This window comes from Capricornis sumatraensis, chromosome 2, assembly GCF_032405125.1.
Source record: "Capricornis sumatraensis isolate serow.1 chromosome 2, serow.2, whole genome shotgun sequence".
In the NCBI taxonomy this organism is placed as follows: domain Eukaryota; kingdom Metazoa; phylum Chordata; class Mammalia; order Artiodactyla; family Bovidae; genus Capricornis; species Capricornis sumatraensis.
Window position 1 is genome coordinate 109,963,998 of NC_091070.1, and position 10,998 is coordinate 109,974,995.

At 43.1% G+C, this 10,998-nt stretch overlaps 1 non-coding gene across 1 annotated transcript; it reads left to right on the top strand.

Moving 5' to 3' along the window:
- The first annotated feature begins 10,885 nt into the window (after positions 1 to 10,885).
- TRNAR-ACG (transfer RNA arginine (anticodon ACG)) lies at positions 10,886 to 10,957 on the top strand. Its single transcript has one exon. It is a non-coding gene; the product is annotated as a tRNA-Arg (tRNA).
- The last annotated feature ends 41 nt before the right edge of the window (positions 10,958 to 10,998 follow it).

Consider the following 10,998-nt stretch of genomic DNA (forward strand, 5'->3'; position numbering starts at 1 on the left):
TATTTGGGACTTCTCTGGTGGTAACACTGAAGAAGCTGAAGTTGAATGGTTCTATGAAGACCTACAAGACCTTTTAGAACTAACACCCAAAAATGATGTCCTTTTCATTATAGGAGACTGGAATGCAAAAGTGGGAAGTCAAGAAACACCTGGAGTAACAGGCAAATTTGGCCTTGGAATGCAGAATGAAGCAGGGCAAAGGCTAATAGAGTTTTGACAAGAGAACGCACTGGCCATAGCAAACACCCTCTTCCAACCGCACAAGAGAAGACTCTACACATGGGCATCACCACATGGTCAACACCAAAATCAGATTAATTATATTCTTTGCATCCAAAGATGGAGAAGCTCTATACAGTCAGCAAAAACAAGGTTGGGAGCTGACTGTGGCTCAGATCATGAACTCCTTATGGTCAAATTCAGACTTAAATTGAAGAAAGTGGGGAAAATCACTAGACCATTCAGGTATGACCTAAATCAAATCCTTTATGACTATACAGTGGAAGTGAGGAATAGATTTAAGGGACTAGATCTGATACACAGAGTGCCAGATGAACTATGGACAGAGGTTCATGACATTGTACGGGAGACAGGAATCAAGACCATCCCCAAGAAAAAGAAATGCAAAAAAGCAAAATGGCTGTCTGAGGAGGCCTTACAAATAGCTGAGAGAAGAAGAGAAGTGAAAAGCAAAGGAGAAAGGGAAAGATACCCATTTGAATGCAGAGTTCCAAATAGCAAGGAAAGATAAAAAGCCTCCCTCAGCGATCAATGCAAAGATATAGAGGAAAACAATAGAATGGGAAAGACTAGAGATCTCTTCAAGAAAATTAGAGATACCAAGGAAACATTTATTGCAAAGATGGGCTCAATAAAGGACAGAAATTGTATAGACCTAATAGAAGCAGAAGGTATTAGGAAGAGGTGGCAGGAATACACAGAAGAACAGTACAAAAAAGATCTTCATGACTTGGATAATCACAATGGTGTGATCACTCACCTAGAGCCAGACATCCTGGAATGTGAAGTCAAGTGGGCCTTAGGAAGCATCACTACGAACAAAGCTAGTGGAGATGATGGAATTCCAGTTGAGCTATTTGAAATCCTGAAAGATGATGCTGTGAAAGTGCTGCATTCAATATGTCAGCAAATTTGGAAAACTCAGCAGTGACCACAGGACTGGAAAAGGTCAGTTTTCATTCCAATCCTAAAAAAAGGCAATGCCAAAGAATGTTCAAATTACTGCACAATTGCGCTCATCTCACACGCTAGTAAAGTAATGCTCAAAATTCTCCAAACCAGGCTTCAGCAATACGTGAACTGTGAAATTCCAGATGTTCAAGCTGGTTTTAGAAAAGGCAGAGGAACCAGAGATCAAATTGCCAACATCCGCTGGATCATGGAAAAAACAAGAGAGTTCCAGAAAAACATCTATGTCTGCTTTATTGTCTATGCCAAAACCTTTGACTATGTGGATCACAATAAACTGGAAAATTCTGAGAGAGATGGGACTACCAGACCACCTGACCTGCCTTTTGAGAAACCTGTATGCAGTTCAGGAAGCATTAGTTAGAACTGGACATGGAAAAAAAAAAAAAAAAACTGGACATGGAACAACAGACTGCTTCCAAATTGGGAAAGGAGTATGTCAAGGCTGTATATTGTCACCCTGCTTATTTAACTTATATGCAGAGTACATCATGAGAAACGCTGGGCTGGAAGAAGCACAAGCAGGAATCAAGATTGCCAGGAGAAATGTCAATAATCTCAGATATGCAGATGACACCACCCTTATGGCAGAAAGTGAAGAAGAACTAAAGAGCCTCTTGATGAAAGTGAAAGAAGAGAGTGAAAAAGTTGGCTTAAAACTCAACATTCGGAAAACAGATCATGGCATCCGGTCCCATCACTTCATGGCAAGTAGATGGGGAAACTGTGGAAACAGTGGCTGACTTTATTTTTTTGGGCTCCAAAATCACTGCAGATGTTGACTGCAGCCATGAAATTAAAAGACGCTTCCTCCTTGGAAGGAACGTTATGACCAACCTAGATAGCATATTGAAAAGCAGAGACATTACTTTGCCAACAAAGGTCCGTCTAGTCAAGGCTATGGTTTTTCCAGTGATCATGTATGGATGTGAGAGTTGGACTGTGAAGAAGGCAGAGCGCCGAAGAATTGATGCTTTTGAACTGTGGTGTTGGAGAAGACTCTTGAGGGTCCCTTGGACTGCAAGGAGATCCAACCAGTCCATCCTAAAGGAGATCAATCCTGGGTGTTCTTTGGAAGGACTGATGTTGAAGCTGAAACTCCAATACTTTGGCCACCTGATGCGAAGAGCTGGCTCATTTGAAAAGACCCTGATGCTGGGAAAGATTGAGGGCAGGAGGAGAAGGGGACGACAGAGGATGAGATGGGTGGATGGCATCACCGACTCAATGGACATGGGTTTGGGTGGACTCCGGGAGTTGGTAATGGACATGGAGGCCTGGTGTACTGCGGTTCATGGGGTCGCAAAGAGTCGGACACGACGGAGCGACTGAACTGAATTGAACTGGTGGTCAGTGGATGAGAAGTCGCCTGGCAATTCAGGGGACATGGTTTCCATCCCTGTCTGGGAAGATGCCACGTGCTGCAGAGCAACTTAAGCCCACGCACCACTACTACTGAGCCCGAGTGTAGGACCTAAGAGACACAACTACTGAGTCCGTGTGCCACCCCTACTAGAGCCCGAGCTCCAGCACGAGAACCCAGCACGGTGAGAAGGCTGCGCACTGAGACTGGAGAGTACCCCCAGGCTTGCCACAACTAGAGAAATCCCGTGAGCAGCAGCAAAGCCTCACCACAGCCAGAAATAAATACATAATTAAAACAATTATTTGGACACTCCAAATTTACTTGTATGCTTTGTGGTGGTGTAGTTGCTGTCGTGTCCAACTTCTTTTGACCCTGTGGACTGTAGCCTTCCAGCTTCCTCTGTTCATGGGATTTCCTAAGCATAAATACTGGAGTGGGTTGCCATATTCTTCTCCAGGGCCTCTTCCTGTCCCAGGGATAGAACCCACATCTCCTGCATCGCAGGCAGTCTGCTGCCTTTCAGGTGAATTCTTTACCACTGAGCCACCAGGAGAGCCCCTTTATGATTTGTAAATATATACATAAATGTTTTATATAGAAATAACTGGAATGCACATTATCTGTATTTACTTTAATCATTAACATTATTACATGTATACTTTTCTGTATATTAGTTCATTTTCAAAACAAAAAAATATAAAATTGAGTAGGGATAATTGCAAATGTAGTTTGGTTAAAATTGCACAGGGGGACTTCCCTGGTGCTCCAGTGGCAGGACTTCAGGCTCCCGATGCAGGGCGCCCAGGTCAGGGAACTAGATTCATCCCTGGTTAGGGAACTAGGTCCCGCATGCCGCAAGCAAGACCTGATGTAATCAAATAAATGAATTTAAATATTTAAAAAAATTGTATAGGGACTTCCCTGGTGGTCCAGTGCTTCAGACTCTGAGCTCCCAATGCACTGGGCACAGGTTTGATCCCTGGCTGGGGAACTAAGATCCCTGCACGCTGCACAGGGTGGCCAAAACCCCACAACTGTAAAAAGACAGTATGTGAGAGATCTCGTTTAATAGTAGTTCAAGCAAAAATAAAAGGCTGGGACTTCCCTGGTGGTCCAGTGGCTAAGGCTCTTTGCTTCCAATGCAGGAGGGCTGGGTTTGATCCCTGGTCAGGGAACTCGATCCCACATGCTGCAACTAAGACCCGGTGTGGTCAAATAAATAAAAATAAATATTAGTAAAAAATAAGAGGCTTGTGGGTTTCAAGAGTCTCAAGAGTCTTCTCCAACACCATAGTTCAAAAGCATCAATTCTTCGGTGTCTGTAATATTAATAAATATTATACTTGCAAATGCATTTTAAAAATTGAAGTATAGTTGATATACAATACTGTATTAGTTTTAGATGTACAGCATAGTGATTCAATATTTTTATAGATTATACTCCATTTAAGGTTATTATAAGAAAATGGATATATTTCCCTGTGCTGCACAATATATCTTTATTGCTTATCTATTTTATACATAATCCTTTGCATCTGTTAATAATTTGCATCTCTTAATCCCATACCCCTTATCATGACCTTCTTCCCTCTCCCCACTAGTATCTACTAGTTTGTTTTCTATATCTGTGAGTCTGTTTTGTTACATGTGCTTAGTCACTCAGTTGTGTCTAACTCTTTGTGACCTCATGGACTGCAGCCCGCCAGGCTCCTCTGTCCATGGGGATTCTCTAGTAAGAATACTGGAGTGGGTTGCCATGCCCCCTTCCAGAGGATCTTCCCAACCCAGGGAAGGAGCCCAGGTCTCCCACATTGCAGGCAGATTCTTTACCATCTGAGCCACCAGGGAAGCCCAAGAATACTGGAGTGGGTAGCCTATCCCTTCTCCAGGGGAATCTTCCCAACCCAGGAATTGAACCGGGGTCTCCTACATTGCCCTTGGGTTCTTTATCAGCTGAATCACCAGGGAAGCCCAAGAATACTGGAGTGGGTAGCCTATCCCTTCTCCAGGGGAATCTTCCCAACCCAGGAACTGAACCGGGGTCTCCTGCATTACAGTCGGGTTCTTCATCAGCTGTCACCAGGGAAGCCCTTATGTTTTGTTACATGCATTTGTTTTTTCAGATTCCATATATAATGAGATCAAACTGTCAACTCTAAAGGAAGTCAATCCTGAATATTACTTGGAGGGACTAATGCTGAGGCTGAAGCTCCGATACTTTGGCCACTTAGTGTGAGGAGCTAACTCACTGGAAAAGACCCTGATGCTGGGAAAGACTGAAGGCAGGAGAAGGGGACAACAGAGCATGAGATGGTTGAATGTTATCACCAAGTCAATGGACATGAGTTTGAGCAAGCTCCAGGAGATGGTGAAGGACTGGGAAGCCTGTTACGCTGCAGTCCATGGGTTGCAAAGAGTTGGACACGACTGAACAACTGAACAACAATAGAATGATAACATACAGCATTTGTCTTTCTAAGTTATTTCATTAAGCTTAATGTCTGTGTCCACCAAGACCTTGCAAATGGCAGAATTTCATTCTTTTTCATGGTTTAATTTAAATTTAATTTCATTCTTTTTCCTGTGTGTGTGTGTGTGTGTGTGTGTGTGTATCAGTCACATCTGCTTTATCCACTCACCTGTTGGTGGATGCTTAGACTACTTCCATATGTTGGCTGTTGTAAATAATGCTACTGTGAATATTGGGATGCAGGTATCTTTTCAAATTAGTATTTATTATTAATTTTTTTTTGCTAAACACTCAGGAGTGGAACTGTTGGATCATATGGTAGTTCTACTTTTGGTTTTTTGAGGAACTTCCATACTGGCTGCACCAATTTACATTACCACCAACGGCATACAAGGGTTCCCTTCCCTGCAATTCCTCGCCAACATTGACTGTTTATAGACATTATAATAATAATCATTATGACAGGTGTGAGGTGATCTCATTGTGATTTTGATTTGCATCTCTCTAATACTCAGTGAAGTATTAGAACTAAAAAGCCTCTTGATGAAAGTGAAAGAGGAGAGTGAAAAAGTTGGCTTAAAGCTCAACATTCAGAAAACTAAGATCATAGCATCTGGTCCCATCACTTCATGAGAAATAGATGGGGAAACAGTGGAAACAGTGTCAGACTTTATTTTGGGGGGCTCCAAAATCACTGCAGATGGTGACTGCAGCCATGAAATTAAAAGACGCTTACTCCTTGGAAGGAAAGTTATGACCAACCTAGATAGCATATTCAAAAGCAGAGACATTACTTTGCCAACAAAGGTCCGTCTAGTCAAGGCTATGGTTTTTCCAGTGGTCATGTATGGATGTGAGAGTTGGACTGTGAAGAAGGCAGAGCGCTGAAGAATTGATGCTTTTGAACTGTGGTGTTGGAGAAGACTTTTGAGAGTCCCTTGGACCGCAAGGAGATCCAACCAGTCCATCCTAAAGGAGATCAGTCCTGGATGTTCATTCGAAGGACTGATGCTGAAGCTGAAACTCCAGTACTTTGGCCACCTCATGCGAAGAGCTGACTCATTGGAAAAGACCCTGATGCTGGGAGGGATTTGGGGCAGGAGGAGAAGGGGACGACAGAGGATGAGATGGCTGGATGGCATCACTGACTCAATGGACGTGAGTTTGAGTGAACTCCGGGAGATGGTGATGGACGGGGAGGCCTGGTGCTCTGTGATTCATGGGGTCGCAAAGAGTCGGACACGACTGAGCCACTGAACTGAACTGAATACTTAGTGATGTTGAGTATCTTCTCATGTGCTTATTAGCCATGTGTATGTCTTCTTTGGAAGGTTGTCTATCTGGGCTGTTTTAAAACCCAGTTGTAGGGAGCTCAACCTGGTGCTCTGTGACAACCTAGAGGGGTGGGATAGTGGATTAGGGAGGGAGGTTCAAGAGGGAGGGGATGTATATATACCTATGGCTGATTCACATTGTTGTATGGCAGAAACCAACACAACATTTTAAAGCAATTACGCTCCAATTAAAAATAAATAAAATAGGGAATTTTTTGGTGGTCCAGTGGTTAAGAATCAGCCTTCCAAAGCAGGGGACATGGGTTCAGTCCCTGGTGGAGCAGCTAAGACCCAATGTGCTAGAGGCAACTAAGCCTACATGCTTCCCAGTGCAGACAAAAAATAAATAAAACTGGGTTGTTTATTGATATTAAGTTATATGAGGTGTTTATATATTTTGAATATTAACCCCTTATTGATCATATCATCAGCAAGTATTTTCTCTCATTCAGTAGATTATCTTTTACTTTGCTGTGCAAAGGCTTTTAAGTTTAGTTAGGTCCCATTTGTTTATTTTTGTTTTTATTTCTTTTGCCTTAGGAGACTGATCTAAAATATATCGCTATGATTTACATCAAAAAGTGTTCTGCCTATGTTCTCTTCTAGGTCTAATGTTTAGGTCTTTAATCCATTTTTAGTTTATTTTTGAATATGGTGTGAGGAAATGTTCTAATTTTATGTGTAGCTGTCCAGTTTTTTCTATACTATTTATTGAAGAGATTGTCTTTTCTCCATCATGTATTCTTGCCTCCTTTGTTGTAGATTAACTGACATAAGTATGGGGTTGCAAATGCATTCTTAGACTGAAAATAAGAGTGATGAAAAATAACTACCATTGCAGTTCTTAAAATGTACCAGGCTCTGTGCTAAATAAGCATAGTACATCTATTATATTATTTAATTCTTATTTTGCCATTGTTGCTTTTCAGTTGCTCAGCTGTGTCTGATTCTTTGCAACCCCATGGCCTGCAGCATGCCAGCTTCCTTGTCCTAAGGTAAATCATATTGTTAGGTAGTTAGAATAGAAAAAGGACAATATTGCCATCATCATAACTGCCTTCTAAATGGAGAAAATTTCAGAGAAATGTGAGGTGGCCAAGGACAGATAGTTAGATTGGGGAACTGGGTTTTAACTGAGATCTGTCTATCCCTTAGAAAGACAGTTTCTCTAGCGCCTGGTTCAGTTCTTGGTAAAATAATAAACAAGGGGTTATCCAGAGGAGTGAGATTAATTGGGCATATGGATCTGTGCCATTTTGTAAGCAGATTAGTTAGGGGAATCTCTGGAGAAAGAGAACAATTAATGGCTTTCTTGTTATCAGAGAAGTCATTTTGGCCTAAGACATTTTGTGATCTAAGCCTGGAGCTATGCTTACCCTTGAACAGGTCTTAGTAATTAATCATCTTAAGGAACAAAGGAATGCACTAACAGAGAAAAGGCAAATAATAGTACCATGAAAGAACAGAGTCCTAGTTCCTCCTCAAGGGGTATACAGAATACTAGGTCCTGTGTGGAACTAACACCTCCGCACAGGTGGAGGATGGAATGATGGTGCTGACCCTTTTGACTCCAATCAGCTAAAGTTTGGAGTCTGTCAACCTTTGCCCCAATTTTATGCTAAGTTCTCTCCTCAAGCCCCTTCCTGAATATATGTGTACTTTTAGCTTAAAAGTGCCCCAGTTTTGCTTTGCTACTTTGGGAAAAATCCCCGGTGCTCTCCTTATTTACTGCTAGTGATAATAAATTCTTCCTTCTCCTGATCATTGGCTTTGCCGTCTATTGGTGTGATACCAAGAGGCGAACCCAGTTTTGGGTAACAATATGAAGACTATCTGAAATGAAACAGGAGGGAAGAGGGCAGGGAACAACCTTTAAAAGAATGATATAGACATCGGCCCTGACAAAAACTGATTAGGACCCACAAGGTCCAAGATGGAAAATTCAACTTCCAGTGGACCTTGAGCCCCATTACAGACAGATAGACAGTGCTCAGTCATTCAGTCATCTCTGACTCTTTGTGGACTCACGGATTGTAGTTCCCCAGGCTCCTCTGTTCATGGAATTTCCCAGGCAAGAATTCTGGAGTGGGGCGCCATTTTCTACTCCAGGGGATCTTCCTGACCCAGGGATGGAACTTGCATCTCTTGTGTCTCCTCATTGGTAGGTGGATTCTTTACTGCTAGCACTACCTGGGAAAGATTGAAGGCAGGAGAAGGGGATGACAGAGGATAAGATGGTTGGATTGAAGGAGGAAACAGAACAGGCTCTATCTTGAAAGCAGGACTCCAGCTTGGACTGGACTGTGGACTTTGAGCTATATGCCCAATATCGATGGAAACGACAGACCAACTGGAAAACCAGGCCCCCGAAGGAAGAGCCCCAGGGCTCTCCATTGCCTAAAAGAATACCCTAATTATCTGTGTAACCGAATAGAATCATACATTCTATTATGCTTATTGGGGTGTGGCCACAAGCCAATTGATAATTGTCCACAGTTAACTACCTAGGCTTAAGGCATATGAATCACAGTTAACTTTGATTATATCTTTTATTTTTTCCTTTGTTCAGACTAGTTTCAGGGAATTTTGGGAGGTGGGTTTGGGCACATACGCTTAGGGTATAGAAGGTTTTCACAAAACCTGGTTGGGGTCCTTGACTATGAGAAGACTCTTCCTTGGGCCCGCCGGTGTAATAAACTGCACTCCACTATCTGTATTGTCCTTCTGAGTGAGTCTGTTTCCCAGAACATGTGGCTACAACAGGGTGGCATCACCGACTCGACGGACATGAGTTTGAGCAAGCTCCGGGAGTTGGTGATGGACATGGGAGCCTGGCATGCTGCAGTCCATGGGGTTGAAAAGAGTCAGCCATGCCTGAGCAACTGAACTGACTGAGCACCACCTGGGAAGCCCTTGAGCCCCATTATACACTCTTTGTAATATGAAATGAAGTTGCTCAGTTGTGTCCAGCTCTATGCAACGCTGTGGACTGTAGCTTGCCAGGCTCCTCCATCCATGGGGTTTTCCAGGCAAGAATACTGGAGTGGGTTGCCATTTCCTTCTCCAGGGGAATCTTACCAACCCAGGGATTGAACCCTGGTCTCCCGCATTGCAGGCAGACTCTACTGTCTGAGCCACCAGGGAAGCCTTTGTAATATATTAGCATTTAAATGACACACCCACCATGAGGGTTCTGAGGCTAACCATCAAAGGCCAAAAAAGAGGATAGAGGCCTAATTTCTGGAAATCCCTGCCCCTTCCCTGAAATAATTGAAATAATCCTCCCAGTCATTAGCCTATGAAATTACCCAGCCCATAAAAACTAACCACATTTTATTTCAGGGCCTCTTCTGAGATGGCCCATATACTGTGGAGTATGTTTCTCCCTAAATAGATCCACTACCTATCACTTTGTCACTGAATTCTTTTCTGAGAAGGGTGAGAAAGTGACCTAAATGACCTTTAAGACTGATCAGTCTCAGAGTTCCTTTAAATCCCTGCTTGAGGGACTCCTCTGCGCAGTGGCTACGAATCTGCTTGCCAATGCAGGGGACACAGGTTCAATCCCTGGTGACAGAGGATTCCACATGCCGCAGGGCAACTAACTGGTTGAGCTACAATACTGAACCCACGCTCTAGAGCCCTCATGCTGCAACAACTGAAGCTTGTGTGCCTAGAGCCTGTGCTCCAAGACGGGAGACGCTGCTGCAATGAGAAGCCCACGGGCTGCAGCTAGAGAGTAGCCCCTTTGCAACTAGAGAAAGCCTGTGTGCAGGAACAAGGACCCAGCACAGCCAAAAATAAATAAATAAAGCACTGTGAGGGCTTCCCTGGTGGCTCTGTGGTAAAGAATCTGCCTGCAAATACAGGAGACACGGCTTCCATCCCTCCATCAGGACAATCCCCTGGAAAAGGAAATGGTAGCCCACTCCAGTATTCTTACTTGGGAAATCCCATGGACAGAGGAGCCTGATGGGCTATATATAGTCCATGGAGTCACAAAAGAGCTGGACACAACTCAGGGGTTAAACAACAACAAAACAGTGTGTACTTGTAAATAGATAAAATCCCTGCTTAAGTTCGCCCATCTTAAGATTTTCTCTGACAATCACAGTCCCGAGTTCCTGATCCCTTCTCTAAGCTCTTCTCTCTTCTCTATACTGTCATATTTAACTTGATGTGTATGTCTCTCCAAGATTTTAAATTCCCTTGAGGCTAAAGACCAGAGCTTTGCAAGTGTTTCTCTTTAGAAACTTTAGGAAGTTTCTTTTTTGGATACATATTGTCCTGTTTCCTGTATTGTATTGGAAGTAAACTGTAAGTATTCGAAGTCACAGATTATGGTTTATATTTATTTGTATTCCCTCACAGCACCCAATAGGTGCTTGATAAACACTGCTTTAAGTTGGCTGAAACGTGAAGAGAACTTTTGGCCCAAAGGAATGGGACAAAGATGACAGAGCAAAATGTCAAAAAATACCACTGTTTTGGATACAAGTATGGACTTCCCTGGTGGCTCAGATGGTAAAGCGTCTGTCTACGATGCAGGAGACCCGGGTTCGATCCCTGGGTTGGGAAGGTCCCCTGGAGAAGGAAATGGCAATTCACTCCAGTACTAT